The following is an 18,758-nucleotide window of genomic DNA, read 5'->3' on the forward strand; positions in this document are numbered from 1 at the left end:
CCGGCGCATCCCGCCGCACTTTTTTTTGTTGCCATTCCCCCTCCGCTGCTTTCCCCCCCACCCCTCCCCGCGTTATTAGCACTTCTGTGCAGGCCACTCTGCGATCATGTGAGGGAGGGCTCCCTTCGCACTCCCCTCTCTCCAAAGCAGCCGGTGTGTGCGGTGGGTTTTCTTTTTTTTTTTTTTTTTCCCTCGTCTTTTTTTTTTTTTTTTTCGCATTCCCAACAAAACACATACACACAGGCGGCACACTCCGCACACGGGCGGACCCGCACGCCGGGGGAGGGAGAGCAGCACCGCCAGCGCCAGGCAGCACCAGCCGGCGGGAGGGCGCGAGGCTCCGACGCCGCTCCGCGCCCGCGGAGGGCCCCGCGCCGCCCGCCCGCCCCCGCTCCCCCGGCCCGCGCGGCGGCTCCGCCCGCAGGGACTTTGTATGTGCGCGCGGCTGCGCGCGGCTCCGCTCGCCCTTTCTCTCTCGGTGTCAGCTCGCCGGGACGCCCTACACGGTGTCTCCTCCCGGTAAGTGCTACCCCCCCACCCCGCCCCGCACACCCGTCCCCTCCTCCCTCCGCTCCCCGGTGTGACTTGCTACTTCCAGCGCTTCCACCCCCCTCCGCCGCCGCTCACTGACTTGCCGCCGCCGCGGGAAAGTTTGGCCGCGGCCGGCGGGGCCGCAGCAGTGACATGTGTCAGGTCTCCCGGCACCCGGTGGCACCGCTCCCAAACACGCACCGCCAGCGGGGGGCGGGGGCGCTCTCTGCGGTGGGAGCCTGCGGTGCCCGGCCGGAGTTGGGGCCGTGCCCGGCGGGCCGGGCCGGGTCGGCCGCGGGAGCCGGCGTAAGCTCCCCCAAAACAACTCGCGGCGGCTGCGGGTCGGCAGGGCCTCCCTCCCGCCGCTCAGCGCTGCGGACCCCCCACCCCCGCGTAATTAAAAACAAACAACCTGTAGCCTCCCCGCACGGGTAGAGAAGTGCCAGGCGGGGAGGGCTTGGGGCCAGGCTGCCGAGGAAGCGTGTGCGGGAGGCTCGGCTGCCCGCCCGCCGTTTGCCTCCCCGTTTGTGTGGTGGCGTGTTGGGGTTTTTTTGGGTTCCCCCCCCCCCCCTTTTTTTTTCCCCCTTTCTTCTTTTTCCCCGAGACCTCCCCAGCAGACAGCCCGGGTGAAGAAACGTGTCACGTTTCTCCTTTGTGTGCTGCCTGCCCGCCTGCCCGCCGGAGGGAGAGGCGCACCCCAGCCCCCGCCTCTCCGCCCGCCCGCCCGCGCGGAGGGGCCGCTGCCGGCCGCCCCCTCGGGGCGCCCCGCGCCGCGCTGCCCCGGGGCGCCCCCGCCGGCGTGGGAGGGGAAGCGCAGGGGCGCCGAGGTGCCCGTGGGGCAGCGGCGCCGCCGGGCGCTGTTTGGGCTGCGCAGGGAAGAGGGTCGTCCCCTGGCCCAAGACAAAATTGCCTAAACCCAACAATTAATAAATAATAGTGTTGGAGCTGCAGGGTTCCGGAGGCGGCCTCCGTGCCTGGTACGCAGGGGCCTTCCCTTAAAATTGGCTTTGAAGTTGAGGAGGGCTTCGGGACTTGGAAAGTTTGGGAAGCGTGATAGGTTATGAGGGCAGAGCGGCCTTGGCGGCCTTGGCTGTGGAGCGGGCTGCACTCTGCCGTGCCATCGGGAGTGCCAGGGCAGCCCTAGGACGGAGGGCGAGCGCCGGCGCCTCCGCTCCGCGTCCTGCCGCGCCGAGCGCGGGGTGCGCAGGCGGCAGCGCTCCCGGCCGCCCGTAAGCTGCCGGACAGCCGTGTGCCGCCCGGCACGGCCAAGGTAAAGGCAGGCAGTCCGTCAGGCGGTTTTGTTCTCTTCCCGTAGCTCGGCTCGCGTCAGGTTCGGCAGGCAGCGGGCCCGTGTCGCAGCGCAGCCCGAGAACGCTGGCGAGCGCCGGTAAGGTCCCGGGATGGAGCTACTTGAGAGGCGTAAAGCTTAGGCTGTGGGCTGGCAGGAAAACGCTCATCTAAAATTTGCAAGAATTGTCCAGATAGAAAGTGGGCTGCTGGTATATTCCCCAGGGAAAAATGATCTCAAAAGTAACCACCATGAATCTGTGATTTTGTCCTCTATTAGTAAAGAGTGCAGAGCTACAGATGGAGGAATGGGCAGTACCCTCTACCTGGGAATCGCTCGTACTTCTAGGAAGTCTTGCCTGTGTGCCTACGTACCGAGAGAAACACAGAAGTTCCTCTTCCAAAGAGGATCTTCCCTTGTCTTTCTGTGCATTAGAGCCCCTATCCAAACTCAACTCTTGAGAGTGGGAATCTTTCCTTTGGCAGCAGTAGGAATCACTCCATTGACTTCACACGCTCGGATCAGGCCCTTGGAAATATTTTTACGAAGGTGGGACTCAGAAGTTGTGCATGGTGTCGATATCTCCCCATTAATCCATGTGTGTGGGGGGGAAGAAGTCAAAGTTTTAAGATATTTTGACAGTTTTAAATTTTTTCTTCTGTATGCTAAGTAATTTAAAGCCATTAAGGAAAAACATTACTGCTAGTAATATTACTCTAAAGAAAATATGATTAATTATTAAATTGGTTTCTCTAATGCTACACTAAACCCTTTTAAGTGGGATATGGTTTTAATCATTCAAATAAGTATTTTCTAAAGTTTTTTCTTGACGATGATAATTTGTTCATGTAAATATAGATACTCAAAATACCCCTGTTTTGTAGTAATCTGCAGTTTTAATGTAGTTTTTACAAAACGGTTTTGTTCTGTAGAATTTTTGCATGCTTAAATCATTCATTTAATTACTCAGGATAGTAGATCAGTAAAAGGCTAAGGGGAAGGAAAGAGTATTTCAAATACAGCATTTCCAAAATGCCTGTAGTTAGACATCCTAATTTATTTTGATAATATGTAACACCTGAAATACACTGCTTCATGTGAGGCCTTGTTGGTGTAGGCTTTAAGGTTTAACAGTAACCTTAGGAGGAAGCTTAAGCAGAATCAATTGTATAAATATTTGTGTATTTCTTTGTTTTTAGTTTAACCTCAGCGATTTTTACATTGTGTCATGGGATCTTTGCTACAGTGCAGTGTTTATATCATCTGAGAGAGGAAAAAACCTGAATGTTTTGTAGCTTTCTATTTACTGAATATTTATGTAAAAAGACCAAATAGTCTCTAAGGGACAGCAAAATTAGAATGGGTTTGAGTGTGAGGAAGAGCAAAAGAAATATACCAGCTTCGGGACATTTCAGTCAGTAAATACATGGGAGTCTTTGAAAGCTGCACTAGGGTTTGTGAGTAGTCAGGTGAATATTTCACAGATTTTTGAAGTGACTTGTTTATTTAGTGGTGTTTGCCTTCTTTTTGTTGCATTTTTTTTCTGTAATCATCTGTTGCTTATACATATTTTAATGCTTTCCATAATAGAATGTGTTGGGACTATAATTTTAAGAATAATGGTCTATTTGCTTAAAAACATTCCTGTCAGACTCCATTATTTTTTTTAAAGTTCTTGTTGGACTTATTTTTTTTTTTAATTACTGTAGAATAAGATTTTTTTTTTAGGACTAATTTATGTGAGCTGGAATAAGCTTTTGGTATTCTGAGAAATATACCTGATTCAGCATTGCCTGCACAGGAGTTAGTCGAGGCTAGTGGGCTGAAAACAATAGAAAACTTCTGAGATGTGATCCATGTTGTGGCAGTGTTTTGCTATGTGTCATTGAAAATGTCACTTAATGTCTTTGTTTTTCATCATTGATATGTGAGGGCTGGTATTTATCTTTCTGATAGAGGGGTTAATTAATATTTCTGAATATGGAGAACTTTTTTAGTCTATTTCAATTTTTACCGGGTTCATTTTGGAGAAATTAAATTTTGATGGTGGCTGACAATGAGTGGTTCCTAGGAGTCATGTTTTTTTCTTTGGTTGGTCCTGTTGTTAAGAGGTCACTTGCTCATATGAAATGAAAACGATTTAGCACATAGGTCACTGAAAAGTGCTCATGGAATGATTTTAACTGGAGAAAAATGCAAATCACAGTCAAAATAAAAATGCTATCAACTTTGTTGTAAAATGATAATTTTCTGTAAATTGGAACTGATTTTTCTTTTAAAATTTTGTGACAGCTAATAGGTCTAGAAGTAATGCAAACTGTTTATTTTTTTCACAGCCACTGTAGCATACTTCTCAGCTAATCCTTGTTAGAAGAAATACGTGTCATTTAGATTCCTGTTCCATGCCCTGTTTTGATTTGATAACTTTCTTGATTGTATGTGTAAAATAGTGGCACCAGAAAAACCCCATATAAGTGATGAAATTGTAGAAAATGTTAGCTGTAATAAACAAACCTCTTAAAATTAATCTTAAAATTGCAATAAAATAGTTGTTTGAAGGCTTTCTTCCACATTTGTTCCTTTACAGAATAAGCCTACTTACTGTAATAATTTCTAAGGGTAGCTTTAGATTTAAATTTCAAAACTTCTAGACCAGCATAAAAACATGGAGCAGTGTCACAAGTATTATTTAGCACTGATAATTTTTTTTTCTTCTTTCTGAGGCTTTCAGTAGCTTAATCAAACTTACTGTTTTAAAAATCTTCCAAAATGTTCACTGCAAATTATAAGAGGCATCTATTATTTGTTGCAAGATTTGAATCTGTTTTTGCTTTCTGTTTTTTTGTTTTGTTTTTTTTTAAATCCTATTTCTGATAGGTTTGTGTTTAAGGGCAACACCATGTTTTATGTCAGAAAGGTGGTTTTGAAAATGCCAGTAATAGCTTGCTTATGCTGTCATCACTGAAGTAGCTGAAAATAATCTCTTTAATGAACAGTTGCTATGATGTTTATTGCTTCATGAATGTATAGTTTGGGATGATGCTAGAAAGTAACATTTGAACTCTGAGGAATGAATTTATGTAGAATTATGTTTAATATCACAATTTCAGTTCCTATTCTAAGAAAAATAAAGTAAAATACTAAGTATACTGTTTTAAGGTCTTTACTGTCTTAAGTCTTTTTAGTAAGTTGTAGAAGTTGCTGAGGGGAGGGAATAAGAACATTGTAGGTTTAACTTTTTGTTCATTTACTTAGTTATTTCTTTTTCCTGCTCATAGTAATTACACATCTGTAGTTGGTATTGGGTTTGCTGCAGTTTGTTTCTTATTTAACTATATGCATTAATCAGGCTGGTTGCTGAGGACACAGCTGATTCCCTTGGATATGGGGTACTGCACCCTCTACGTGCCCTGAGTGTGGGTGTCTCTTCTGCTGGGTGGCACAGGGCTTTAGGTAGGTAACTGATGACTTTCTGATTGGTTAGGCTGGGGAACAACAAACAGGTTTAAAGGACAGGCAGCACCTTCATTCAGCGTGCAGAAGGGAGATTTTCTGCCCTGCCCACTCCATCCATCTCCCTTGCAGTGCTCTGTGATGTCCATTCTGGGGTGAAAGGAGAAACTACTGACCTCCATCATACAATTCTCTGAGTCACAAAGAACCCTCTGAAGTTCACAAACTGGCTTTGGCTTACCTGTAGAACTTGCTTGTTTACCAAGGAGCTTCAGCTTCCTGTGGGCAGCAGGTACTGGAAGAGGTTGGTGGAGTGTCTGACAACATTTCCAGCCCATTGCTGGTTGCAGGGTCCACAGGGACACACACTGCGAGTCCTTTGCCCAGTGAGCTCCTTTGCGCCTCTGTGGTCAATCAGACACGGCTGCAAATTGCATCATGTTAAGTATTTCTGTAAATTGCTGGTATCAGTCTTGTTTCAGTTTGCCTCCAGGACATTATGAGGATGACTGAGATTCCAGTGGGTCTGTGCCAGCCTTGTCCCAGTGGGAGATACTGTTGGGCCCAAAACTGGAAATTCATTTGAAGAGTGATGTTTTGAGGCTAGGGGGTGCATCACTATATATAACCAGAAAGTTGTTGGGGTTTTCTAGGCACAGTATTTTGTAAATAAGTATTGTTACAAGACAAATCCTTTATCTTTTAAGATTGATGTTTAGTTGATGATCATTTTAGAATAATTTATTTTTTCTCAATCAGCATGATGTGTATTTTGCAACTTTAGTCAGAATTTGTCTTCAAGTGAATTCAAATGCTGATTTATTCCATTATTCAGCTTTTGTATTTCAGCCTTAACCAACATGATATGTTATGTATTTCATGTAATTTGAAATAATGTAATTGACATAATTTGACTAATTACATTTTAACATATATTCATATTAAAATTGTCTAATCTTGATCGATGCTCCCACTACAATTTTTGCCATCTTGTCCCTTCAGAGAAGGAAGGAGAATTGTTGTGATATTACATTGCTTGTTGAACAGGACCTAATTGTGTTATTCAGCCTGAAAACTATGTAACTTGTGTTTGGAGAAACAATCTCAGAGTTGCAAAGGTATATCAAGCATAATAAAAGATACTTTAAGTATCTTTTAGGTGTTGATTTTGAACTTGCCCAGGAATGGTGAAGAAAATGTAAAAGAGGTAAACATCATTTCAACTTTGCCATGCTGCCAGTGCTAAGTCTTACAAAAATTGCTCACAGTTACATTGTTGATTTATCCTTTTGTAAGTCTTGATGTTGAGAGGGCATATTGTTCTTCTGGAACTGTAACCCACCTAGTAAAACAAGTGGTGTAATAAAACCTGTGGTTGATGTTTAACAGCTTGGAAATTAGATCAGAAATTGACAAGTTTTGCCATGTAAAAATATTGCAGAGGAAATTTTAAGGATTAGTGATGAGAAGCCACAAAAGGCTTTGGAAAATAGAGGGACAACATGCAAACAATGGAGAGTTGGGAAATGAGGGGGAAGAGGCCAGAGGAGACATGTGGCTGGGCAGGAGCCAGCAAAGGCATAGACAGCACTGCCAGGAGATGGGCAACTGCTCAGAAAGTAGGGGCTGAGGGTCTCAGAAGAGCAATGTGATTTTCATCTGGTGCCCAATATGGAAAATAAATTTCTTCACCTTCACTTCTTCAGTGGGAAGAAAAAACAAACTTTTTTGTGCGCCAGCTTTATGCACATGGCAGGCACAGAAGTTACACCAGGTTACACTGGCCCTAATTGAGGCTGATATTTTTTAAATACTAGATCTTGTTAAATCTAGTGTATGTCTTTGGAAACTTACTTACTAGTTGTTGCATTGAAATTTGATATTTAATTACTGAAAAAAGTATCATTTCATTCCTATGACAGAAGGGGGACAGAGGTCTTTTGAAGATAAAGGGAAGAAAACTGTCTGGAAGACAGGCTAGGATTTTTTAGAGTCTGAAACACAGAAATTGGTATATCTCTGATTTAAGACACTTCTCTGTGAGAGAAAACAAACAGGATTGTGGTTTCATTACAGTAGTTACAGCATTCTCATGACCTATAAATGAAAACATGAAAACCTAATGCAGTCAGGTGTGCACTGACTGCAGAGATACACGTATCTGCTGTTATGCTTTTCAATTGTGTCAGTGTTTTCATCTCTGTAGAACAACATATTCAATAAGGAATGAATGATATCGTGTGTACAGTATGGTGAATGTAAGAGGAAGAGTGCTGAGAACTCTGTGATATGTGGCAACAATCATTCTTCATTGAAAGAATATATGGATGCTAAAACTGTTAAAACATTAGGATGGAACTTTGCTAAAGATCATGAAATGCTTTTGTACAAAATTTATTCAGACCCATTTGTTACCAGTCTTGAATGCATTTAAATTACTTTTAGTGTTGTGAAGATGCCTGTAAATTGTTTTCAGTACACAATAACTGTCAGCATACATATAAGAATGGTCAGTAATTCAACAGATAACTACATTGACTATACAGAAGTTTCATATGCTGTCAGATTCTTGCACATTCTTTTGCTTTAGAAGAAAAATTAAATCTATTGTGATTGAAACTTTAACTTGGTATTCTATTTTAAGAAAGTGACATTTTGAGGAAGGGTTAATGATGTTTGCTGTTGGATGTTCTGGATCTGTTCTTGCACCTCTATTTATTATTGACCAGGGAAGGGTGTGAGGTATACCTGAGTAACCAGAAATGTACTTCTTATGAACTGACATATGAAAACCCTTAAAAATACTGGTTAAGGGGTTTTTTTTTAGTTGGGTTGGTTTGTTTGTTTTGTGTATTTTTGCATTTGTTTGATTTGGTTTGATTTTGGTTTTTTCCTTTTTTTTTTTTTCTAAAATTGTTTTTGGTTTTGAGTCTGGGAATCGGGGCGCACGTTCAAATCACAGAGAAACCAGGAAAATGGTAAACTGCCAAAATATTTGTGTACTACTGTAGGAGTGGTAGGTGAAGAAGCTGATGATCAATCCAATGTGTGTGTGTCCGTGCCTGTGCATCCCAGGGCTTCTGTCTCCATCCACAGCTTTCTGGCAAGGAGACCAGGGCCTTCAGAAAGAAAGTGAATGTATCCTAGTGGGTTTATTGCATCTCAGGTTATGGGAGAGAAAGTATTCTAAAGAACAGTGCTGTCAATCCATTGCTAAAACAGGGAATGTGTTTAAGGAATGTGGTTCTCCAGGCAGGAACTGACCATGCTAGAGAGTGTTTTACAATGTAAAAATAGGTATTTAATGGGTTGTGATGAGAAAACAGGGCCTTCCAAATTCTTCCTTGAAAAAATGAGGGAAGGATGCTTCCGAACCAGGTTAGCATTCATTTCCAGACTATGTATGGCTTGCAGCATTGGAGTTGTGCCACGCTCCAGCTTCAGGTTGTCCTCTGGGCTGGTTGTGGTGTCTGGGTGTGCTTGGTCTGGCAGTGGGGCTTGGAGCTGGGAATGATTTGGTGGTTCTGTGGCTGGCAGCAGAGTGGCACTTGCCAGGACTCTGCTTAGATTGAGCCTCCCTGCTCCTGGAGCACGCACCTGCCCGTCTTATGGCTTGACCTGTCTCAGGCTTCAGGAGAAGATGTGCTTGAGGTGATGGCCACACACTTGTGTTGAAAAATCCAAGACCTTCATATCTGATCCCAAGTTTTCTGAATTATGAAGACCTGCGTTTATGGCTGAGGTGCTGAGGCTGGTTGATGATTTTGATGTGCCTGTCCAAAACAGGTTTCTGAAACTGAGAAGCTACCAGCTACTTAGTTGCTCTTCAAAGCCACCTAGACTGAGGGGTGATAGATTGCCCGTGCATATTAAAGCCAAATCAATGTGTTACCAGTTTTTATTTCAATAAAAGTTCTTATTCCAACTGTTTCATAGACTCTGAAGCAAGTCACCACTAACATTAAAAAGTACAGCATTTGGGTACATCATTGTTGAGGGTCCAAAGACATATGAAAGAGACATTTCCAAAAATGTGAACATAGAGTTGTTTTAAAGTATCCAGCCTGATGAGCCAAGCATGGCTACCAGGCATGACATAGTGTGTGCTGTGGCTGTAGGGTGTTGTGTGCCTCATGGCTGGTGCTGATATGCATATGCAGCAAGTCTGGCGTTTCCCAGGAGCTTTGGGCAATGTGTGAACACCAGTAATTCACTCTATGTTTGTCTAGAAAGTGTATGGCTGAAGTTGGACCTTGCTCTCACTTCTTGATACTCCTTCTCCCCCTTATCATTTGATTGTCACATAAGAGCAGAGCTACTGTGAAGCCTGAGAAAGGTGGCAGATGGAGAAAGCTGTGTACTCGACTGGTCCCTCTGAGTTGCAGGCTCAGCGCTCGCATTTTAAATCTTTCCGTGACTCAGTAGAAGAATACATCTCTATTATTCGATTATGTGTAAAAATGGAACCTGCTGTCCTGGACTTAACTGAAGTGCTATTTTTAACATATGTTTCGGTCTTCAGTAACTAGAATTAAAATTTAAACTGAAACTATTAGCCTTATTATACATAGGTGCCTGCACATTTTGTGACTTAGTAATATCCAAACCTCTAAATATACTTATGTATCATTTAAATATAATTTTATAAACATTTTTCTGTATCCTGTGACTGACATTTGGGTCACTGTTGCTAACAATAAATTACTATCAGAATCGGGAAGACCTGTTTTTCCAAGTTGTTGTTAGGCTTACAGTTTTGCTCCAAATTCATGTATCAACAAAATTTCTTTTAGCTGACTTTCTCTTTTTCTAAGATTCAGATGGAGCAAAATGTAACCAGAGACTATTAAAAATACCTTTCATATTGTCACCTGCAATATTACCATAATTGGAACTAAGGAGCCTGCAGTTGCACAATATTTATGTTGCAATCCAAACTAACACAGCCTGGAATGCCTCGGTAGCAAAACAAGACACAGACCCAAGCCTCACAGTGCATGCTTGGGAGGGAGTGAGTCACTTCTCTTGGAAACCTCCTCCAGCAAGGGCATCCTGGAGGTCTCCCTGCTTTGCTGTGGGCTGGGGGCTGAGGTGGTAAGTGCTGGCAGCTTGGCTGTGGAGGGCAGTGGCGGGTGTGGGTGACCCTCTCCCAGGCTGCAAGGATGGCTCTTTGGTAACCTGGGGAGCTGTAGTAAGACATAGCTCTTTCTTTGAAATTGACTGACTGGGATGTTTTTTTTCATTCCTTTTCACTCCTGACACTTTGGGGGCCTCTTTCTTAGGAGGTGTTGTTTGGAAGAAACTATTTCCAAGCACCAAAGAAAAATAAATGCATTAGAAGTGTGAGTCATTGTCCAGTGTCACCTTTTCTGCGCAGATGGCTGTAGGCACAGCGAAACCAATGTTAATCTCTCCTGCATCTCTGGTAGGCTCCTCAACAGCTGATGAGCTTGATCTATTACTCCTGGCCTTCTCTGGCAAGCACAGTACAGTATATTTGCCTGTGACTGACACTCTTAGATCTATGGCCACAAGATATCTGGTCAACTCTTCAAGCCTTTACCTTTAGCATTAGCTTTAACCCCTCAGGGCTCAGCTGCTTGCAGCATTTAAAGCATGGCAAGAGGTTTTATAGCAGAGATTTGACTCAGCAAGACTTGTGCTACCTCTCACTGAAGATATAAAATACAATTTGTAGCTTATAATTGCTGCCTAATATGATCTTGGACCCTTACTTAAAATCCATTTAACTGATACCGTGCTTTCTTTATAAGGTTATTATTGGGAGCTAACCTTTTCTTGTGTTGTGGTTAAATGTACAATGTAATAAGGGTGTTTTTTAATGTGTTTAAGAGTTAGAAGATGTGTTAGAGGTAACCTTTATGCAGAGAGTTTTATATAGTTGTAGTAAGGACAGCAATATTAAAATCCTGAACATTCGTACCATCTGAATATAATTTATTCTCATTCTGTTTTGTGTGTACCTGCTGGTGGAAGATGATACAGTATATTGAAGAAATCTATGTTCTCCAGTATCTTTCTTATAGGTAATTATTAACCTACTGCAAATTACTGTCTCCATATTTTTTTTAAAATTTAGATGCATTCAAAAATGCAAAAAGTGTATTGGATATATCAGATAAATCACAATTCTTTCTTTCTTTAGACTTCAAGGAGAGAAAACTAAACCCAGAATTTTAGGCATGAAACTGAAAGCCTCCCAGAAATCTTTACTTCCTTGTTTAACTTCTGATATACAGGCATGGGCCATGTCTGTTGGATGTCTTCAGGGAACACTACCTTATAACAGATTTAAAGATTTATTTTCCTCAGTGACAAATGTTGGTACTTCTGCTCTGTGAATATTAGTTTGTCTTCCTTTCATTGCCTAATAGAAATGCAGGTTTGCTTAGAGTTATAAGTTAAAATGAAACATTTTTTGTATTTTTTTTCCTTAATCCGATACCTAAATATATATGTAGAATTTGGTATACATGGAAAAAATTTCAGAACTTGAGCCCTGTATGTACTCTTCTTGAAACTACTGTAAATGATGGTGAAGGCAATAAAGTTTCATATGAGAAAAAAGGTCAGGAAAAAAAAAACAAAACAAAAACAAACCAGAAAGATGAGCACTATAAGTGTGGACAGCCTTTGTTTGAATTTGTATTTTGTTTCTGCTGTTAGTGTAGGAAGCTCTTTTCTCACTTTTCAGAGCCTTTTTTTAAAAATTTATTTTCCTTTTTCCCCACTTGTTAATTTTTCTCCCCTTTTCCCTTAAGGGGGCATTGTGGGTTGAAGAGGGGGAACGAGTTTTGCACATGTCAGACCTATAGCTGAAAAATACTTGTTTTTCTTAAGTTCAGTAAACTACTGTTGGGGTGAACATATCTGTGTGGATATGGGCAGGAACGCCTGTAAGAGAAACAAACATTCTTTTTTATCTTAAGTAGGTGTGGAAGGGGGCCAGCAGTCACGGCTTATGGGGTTGAAATTAACTGCTTTTAATGTTGTGAAGAATGATGATGATAGAGACAAAATGCCTTCCTAAAATTTATAATTCTTGGCTCAGATGTATACTTGCAGAACTTTGTGATAGAGTTGCTTAATCTCAGTACAGTAAAGATTAATTCATTAATGGTTATGAGATGTTGATATAATTAAATAGAGAATGCCAGTAAATTGCTTTTCAGAGCTCAATGATTGCAAACTCTGGTCTCCTAATTTAATCCATCCACTGCTTTCCATTCACTTGCTGAAATGCTTTCTAGACTGAGAAATTAGCCCTACTCCAGGCACAGTAACTGCAAGAACTAAGTTGGTTTCTCTTAAAGGAGAGCCTTGGATGAGGACTAGAAGTGTTTCCTTGAGAAAAGTTAAGGTTGGATGGAAAAAGGAAAGCAGAAACAGGTTTTTTACATTGGTGAATGTGTCCAGAGATTACTGTGTTTCTCACTAACTGCCTGAATTTTGTGCTGGTTTGTGGTAGTTCTGACACTTACACAGAAGAAAAATTAAGATTCTTACAACCCAGTGGAAGAGATACTGACCAAATTAGAAAAGCTAGCTAAGTCAATTTCTTTCACTGGTGTTGCAGTGTTTTTCATATCTAGCTTTTTTGTTGTTCTAAATGAATGTTATCGTTCTCTCAGTGGACAGTCCATTTTTCCTGTGAATTATTTAAATGCGGGAAGAAATTATTTTATGGAGAAAGTAGATACATCTGGAATTAGCCTTTTGCACAAAAGGTAGTTTAACTGCATGAGGCTAAAGTTCACTTTATGCTTTTAACTGGAGTTCTTAAGAGTAGAGATGTATGAGAAAATACATTCTTTAGGAAAGTGTCAGTGTTTTGCCTTCATAGGTTTTTCTTGTGCAAGGTATTCTTCATCATCTTTCTGTTAATTTGCTTAATCTTATGTTGAGGTAAAACTGTAGTGTAACCCTTTGAGCTCTAAAAGGGACTTAGAATCATAAAGTAATTTAGTTGGAAAAGACCTACAAGATCATTGAGTCAAACTTTGATCACCACCTTGTCAGCTAGATCAGAGCACTAATTGCCATGTGCAGTTGTTTTCTGAACACCTCTGGGGATGGTCACACCACCACCTTCCTGAGCAGTGGTTTTAATGCTTAAAAACCCTTTCCATGAAAAAATTCTTTCTGGTGTCCAACCTGAACCTCCCCTGGTGCAGCTTGAGGTAATTTCAAGGTAAAAGTGCCATGGATATCCAGCTACAAATTGAAGAGAATGGAAAAAAAATTATTCCCAAATGTTGATTTGGGAAAAAAAATTCTTGTTGAGTAAACTCCCTAATCTTTGTTTCAATTATAGAAATAATGGGAACAGTTTCCTTAAAAGCCTGCAGAAAGAGATCTGTCCTTTTAATATTTCCTACAGCGTTTCTGTAGGCTTAATATGGATGTGATATTTGGAAGGTGGAGCCCTATTGCTGAAGCACATCAACTGCATTTCATTTTTCCAAAACCTTCTGTGGATTTTGAGTAAAGAGGTTTTTGTTTTTACTGCTCAGTTTGTCATAGAAAATTTGAGGGGAAAGTGAATTAGCTACTGCTCAAGTGTTCATAATTCATTCTGGAATTTTGTAATGCATTAAAACAAAATTTTTAAGTTGAATTTACTTCACATATGTGTGCGTCTAGTAATAAGAACTGTGTAAAACAGCTAATAATTGTACCCAAACTGCTTCCAGTTCAACCATGTCTTTCCCACAAAACATGTTTTGCATAAATGAAAATTGTGCTTCTTGATTTTACTTGGCAGATCTGAAGTACTTGTGGTAAAAATTGTTCTAGCAAACTACACAATGCTAAACTCTGTAAGAGGAACCCCGACAGCTGTTCTGCAAATCACTGTGATATACATTGTACTTGTGACTTGATCAGTTTGGTTGTTGCAATATAACATCAAAGGCATTGCATCTTCTGTAGCTGTAGACTCCACTGAAGGCCTGCATTTTTGTTCTTGGTGAGAAGTTAAAAAAATTTCTGGCAATGTGAAAATATATTTAGTGAGTAGCTGCATAAGCTGTATTTTTTCTATCTCTGGGTGGCAATTCTAACAGTTTGAAGTCTCTTAAAATTCAGTATACTTGAAATAAAAAAGCCATTTCTGTGATTATTTGCAAAGTTTTAATTTGTTTTAAACACGTTGTTGATCTAGAGCTTTTGCTCATTTAAGGTTGATTAATTGCTTTTGCCACTTTTGTTTGCAGTTCAGTATAATCTTATGCAGACTATTGTAATTTTTTTTTAAATTTTAATCTTCTGTTGATGGTTGTATGTTTGGATGGGATGTTAAATTTGACCACTAATAACTGAAGGATTTAAATAAACAAATAAATAAGATTGAAAACAATAACAAAAGACTGCAAACTGGAACAAATGCTTGGCATTGCAAATTTATTTTGTGAAGCATAATTTCTGCACCTGCTGTATACCCCATTGTGGAAGCTCTTGTTTTCATTTTTTTTTTTTTTATTTAGAAAGAGAAAAAGGTTATCATGTTTTCATTCAAGTACCTTTATTTAAGCCAGATTTAATAGAAACAAGAATAATAAGCCTATGTCTTACACTGAATGTTTTTTAAATGTGTGTGCCTTTTGTGATAATTACTATTCATTAAGGCTCACCACTCTTTCTTTAAGGGATAACTCTGTTATCTTACCTGTAACATGGATGGGTGAACATTGACTGAAGTCACTTCATGCAAAATGTAAAATACATTTCTGTTATGGAGTTGGAGTTGAATTCTGTGGCCCATCTGCATTGCTTCAGTGCCTTTCAGAGAGCACAGAGCCCAGTGAGTGCCTGGGTAGGTCACAGTGGTCCAGAGTGACCCACACTACAAAGGATTAGTCTCTTGTTGATAACTGACATGGTTAACTTGGCCCAAGCAGGAGCCTCTGATTTCTGCTTACGGGGCAGACCCCAGGTCATGGCTGATGATGCAAAGGAAGATGCTGTAACAGTTCATCTTTGGAAGTGCCTATGTGCTATTCTTAGAAACTCAGGATCCTGGTACCCTATGTTTCACTGCTGTCTCACAAATATTTGTGGTTGACAAAAAAGCTGAATTGTCACTGTGTAATGAATGACACATAATCCACCTCCTGGTGTTTGCAGTATACTAATTTTCACATACTTACATACATAATGGGCAGACAGAAGAGTTCAGAAGTCTTAAGACGGGCCAGATGGAAAATATGTTCAAATTTAAAAAAAACCCTGACAACAAGAGAGAGACAGGAAGAAAGAAATATAATTCTGCTGATACTAAAAGTATGAAGGAGAAGAGAGGAGAATGTCTGTTTTCCATTTTTTAAGGAGACTTTTTTAATGGTTTTTGAACTTCTGAGATTATGATGCTTTTTCTTTGTTATAGAGCTGTCAGAAAATACAAAGGTTATATCTGTGCAGACAGCTTAACTTGCTTCTAGCTCTCCAAAGTACTTTAACTCATTTCATATTCAGCTGTTAAAAGTGTACAGGTCTTGGAAAAATTAGAGCATTATCGCTGTAGCCGTACCCTCCTGGACAGCCAGGACAGAGCTTTTGGAGGAGAGCTGTGGCAAGGCATGTGATGCCCTGCACAGTGGCAGTGGCTTGTCAGGGCTGAGATGTGAAGCAAGTGTGCCCCTGTAATCGGGCTGTGAGATACTTCTGGAAGCCAGAATATGGGTCAAGGAAACCTTCCTCTGCCATAATCCTTTCTAATCTGTGCTTTTGCAAGTTTTTGAGAGCACTTCTATTGCTAAGGAGTGTAGCTCATGATTTTTCTCTTTGCTTTTTCTTGCTTGTACTTTTTCAAGTTTTCTTTCTTGTCATGTTTATTTAAAGATCCCCTCCACTATTCCCCTAATAGTGGAGGGGATGGTTTTAGAAACACAGTATTTCATCAACAAAGGAGGGTCCTGACAATTTCATATAACTAAGAGGAATACTGCAAAGTGAAGAAGCTGCATAAGATACAGTGGAAGTACAAGAAATCATCCAATTTTTACCAAAATCACTGTACAATGGAAAGTGCCTCTTGTCAGCTGAAATGTCAGATGTATCAGGAAAAAGTTAAAGTGGAACCTGATTTCTGTAAGGCTAAAGATTCAAGTAATTTGCTTAGAGATGCAGTAGAAAATCAATCTTGTGCTTGAAAGAGGAAATGGTAGCCTTCAAGTCTCATATCATGTTTTGTAGCTGATTGCCTGTTTTTATTATCTCCCCCTGCTTTTCCTTCGGTACTTACTAATGCCCTTTGGTTAACTCCATTATACCTTTGAAAAACTTCTTGCAGAGATCAGCTACTTTGGCTTGTTTGCTGGGTAAGCCTCACTGATATTATTATAATTAATAGGATGTGTAAAAACTTCCCAAACCCAGTGTTACAGAGTCAGGCTATTAAAACTCAGTACCCCATATGTTCTGCAGTGTGCAGGATTTCCATTCTCTGCAGCTGGGGCTCATCAGAGAAGAGCCTAGAATGGCGTTGATCTTGCATGCTGTGGGGGAAGTTGATGTGGTAAGAACACAACTCAGCTTGTAAAAGAGTAAGAGGGATGGGAAATAAAGTCAGTTTACAACTTGGAGTTGTGTCTCTAATTTTTTTTTTTAATTTTTATGCCACAGGGATAAAAGATGCAAGAGAGGGATGGACTTTATTTTTAGATACTGAAAATCTTTGAAGATCTGGTTCGTAAGTGAGAGTTGAAACTCTTTCTCACAGTTGTGTGTTACACGATAACAGTGTCCTTGGTTTGTGTCTTATTTTTGTTAGATAGTACTGTTTTATTTCCTCCAAAAACTTTGATTTTAGGATTTTTTCTTTAAATTATGAGAAATTAATAAAGAATAATAAGAGCTGAAGTAAACAGCCTGATATTTTTAAGGATTTTTTTTATAACTAGGGTTATATATATTTTTTCTTTTCTAGTTCAGTGAAGGTAAACTATGAAGCTGATCAAAAATATTACAAGGCTGAGAGGAAATATACCAACTGATAAAACACCAAATAAATGCATGATTAAGAAGACAGGAAATTATACTGGTTAATTGGAATATTATGTGAGACCTCATCAAACAATATTTAAGTACAAGGAGATACAGGGTCTTAGTTCTAGAGAGACATTGTTTCTGGTTTTGCTTTCAGTTGCAGGATCTGCATCAAGACTGGAAATTTCTGCCTCTAAAAAAGGCATACCTATTTATTCTGCCTAATTGGGTGAATATAAATATTTTATATTTAAACTGGGAATTAATACCCTTGGATGTATAAAAATACCTTAACTCGAAATAACAAAGCTAGATATCTTCCTAAGTTCCTTCTTTCCTTTGCTTTTCTTTGTTGATGTAAATTTTTTTTGATACATTCTTAAAAAGCTATATGGAGAAAAGACTTTATGGAGAGAAGATACTTTGTAATAGAGTATTGTTGATCCACTTTATGAGGGCATAACAAAGCCCATTGGGAGAAAGATTGTTTTTAACACTGAGAGTAGTTATTTGCAAGAGGACATTATTAAGGATTTCAAAGTAGATTTCACTGGGATGCTTCAGGTTGTTCTTTAAGGACTTTTCTAACTCACACTGAAATTTGCTGAAGGAGTTATACTAGCAATTACAACCAGGAAGTGTATCAGTGTTGGTTTGATGGCTATTTTTTTTTTTTTTTTGAAAGAAGCAGGACCGTGGTTAGTGTGCTTATTGGCATATCGATATTTGCTCACTTCATGCCTGTCCTTTGACAGTGTTTTAGAGACCCCAACATAAACTGGAAGGACCACCACTGGGTTCTGTGCAAACACAGAACTACTGAGTCCCAACCCAGAAGCAGGACAGTTTACATACGTGGGTAAAGTCAATGTTTAGAAACAGGCAAGGGAAGACAGGAAAAACAAGGAGTTATCATAGCATATCAGCAAATAATTGGTTTTAAATTTTTCCATGGGTCTCCTGCCAAAGCAGTTGAAAGAGGTTAATCAGTTAGTCTTGTGAGTGTTCATAGCAGTGTGAGGCGTCAGCCTGGATAAAAAGCTTGAAGACACTTAATTGAAAAAATAACACATAGGTGATGGAAGCTGGCAGCCTGGATGTAAAGGAGAAGGGAGTTTACCTCTAGAAATGGAATGAGAGATGATAGGAAGGCTTTGACATGGAAGATAAGTGATTAATATATGATGGGATACTGGATTTATGTCAGTAGAATGAGATTACATTTGTCAAGATTAGAACAGAAGATAAGAACAAGATTTAAAATAAGAGCAATGGAAATATAAAAGCTGTACACTTTTAGAGAAGAGGTGTACTTAAGGGTAGTATTTGCAAAAGTCCGACAATATTTGTGTGTAAATCTTTTGGAAATACTTGGATCTATAGGACCTAGGTGCATGTATCCAAAGACTGAGAGAGATAATATCCCAATTGGCCTAAATGAATGGTAATGTTGCCGAAGGAGGGGGCAAGAAGAATGCTT

The 18,758-nt window shown here is 40.4% G+C and overlaps 1 protein-coding gene across 7 annotated transcripts in view; it reads left to right on the forward strand.

Annotated features, from left to right (window-relative positions):
- Nucleotides 1-225: 225 nt before the first annotated feature.
- Nucleotides 226-18,758, forward strand: part of FOXP2 (forkhead box P2) — a 405,984-nt gene continuing 387,451 nt past the window's right edge. For 4 of the 7 annotated variants that reach the window (XM_077178957.1, XM_077178959.1, XM_077178960.1 and 1 more), the window contains exon 1: nucleotides 227-519. The gene's annotated coding sequence lies outside the window, so the exon portion shown is untranslated. Of the gene's footprint in view, nucleotides 520-1,781; nucleotides 1,802-18,758 lie in introns of those variants that run through there. The other 3 variants (XM_077178958.1, XM_077178951.1, XM_077178952.1) reach the window with 3 other exon arrangements.

This window comes from Agelaius phoeniceus, chromosome 5, assembly GCF_051311805.1.
Source record: "Agelaius phoeniceus isolate bAgePho1 chromosome 5, bAgePho1.hap1, whole genome shotgun sequence".
Lineage (NCBI taxonomy): Eukaryota > Metazoa > Chordata > Aves > Passeriformes > Icteridae > Agelaius > Agelaius phoeniceus.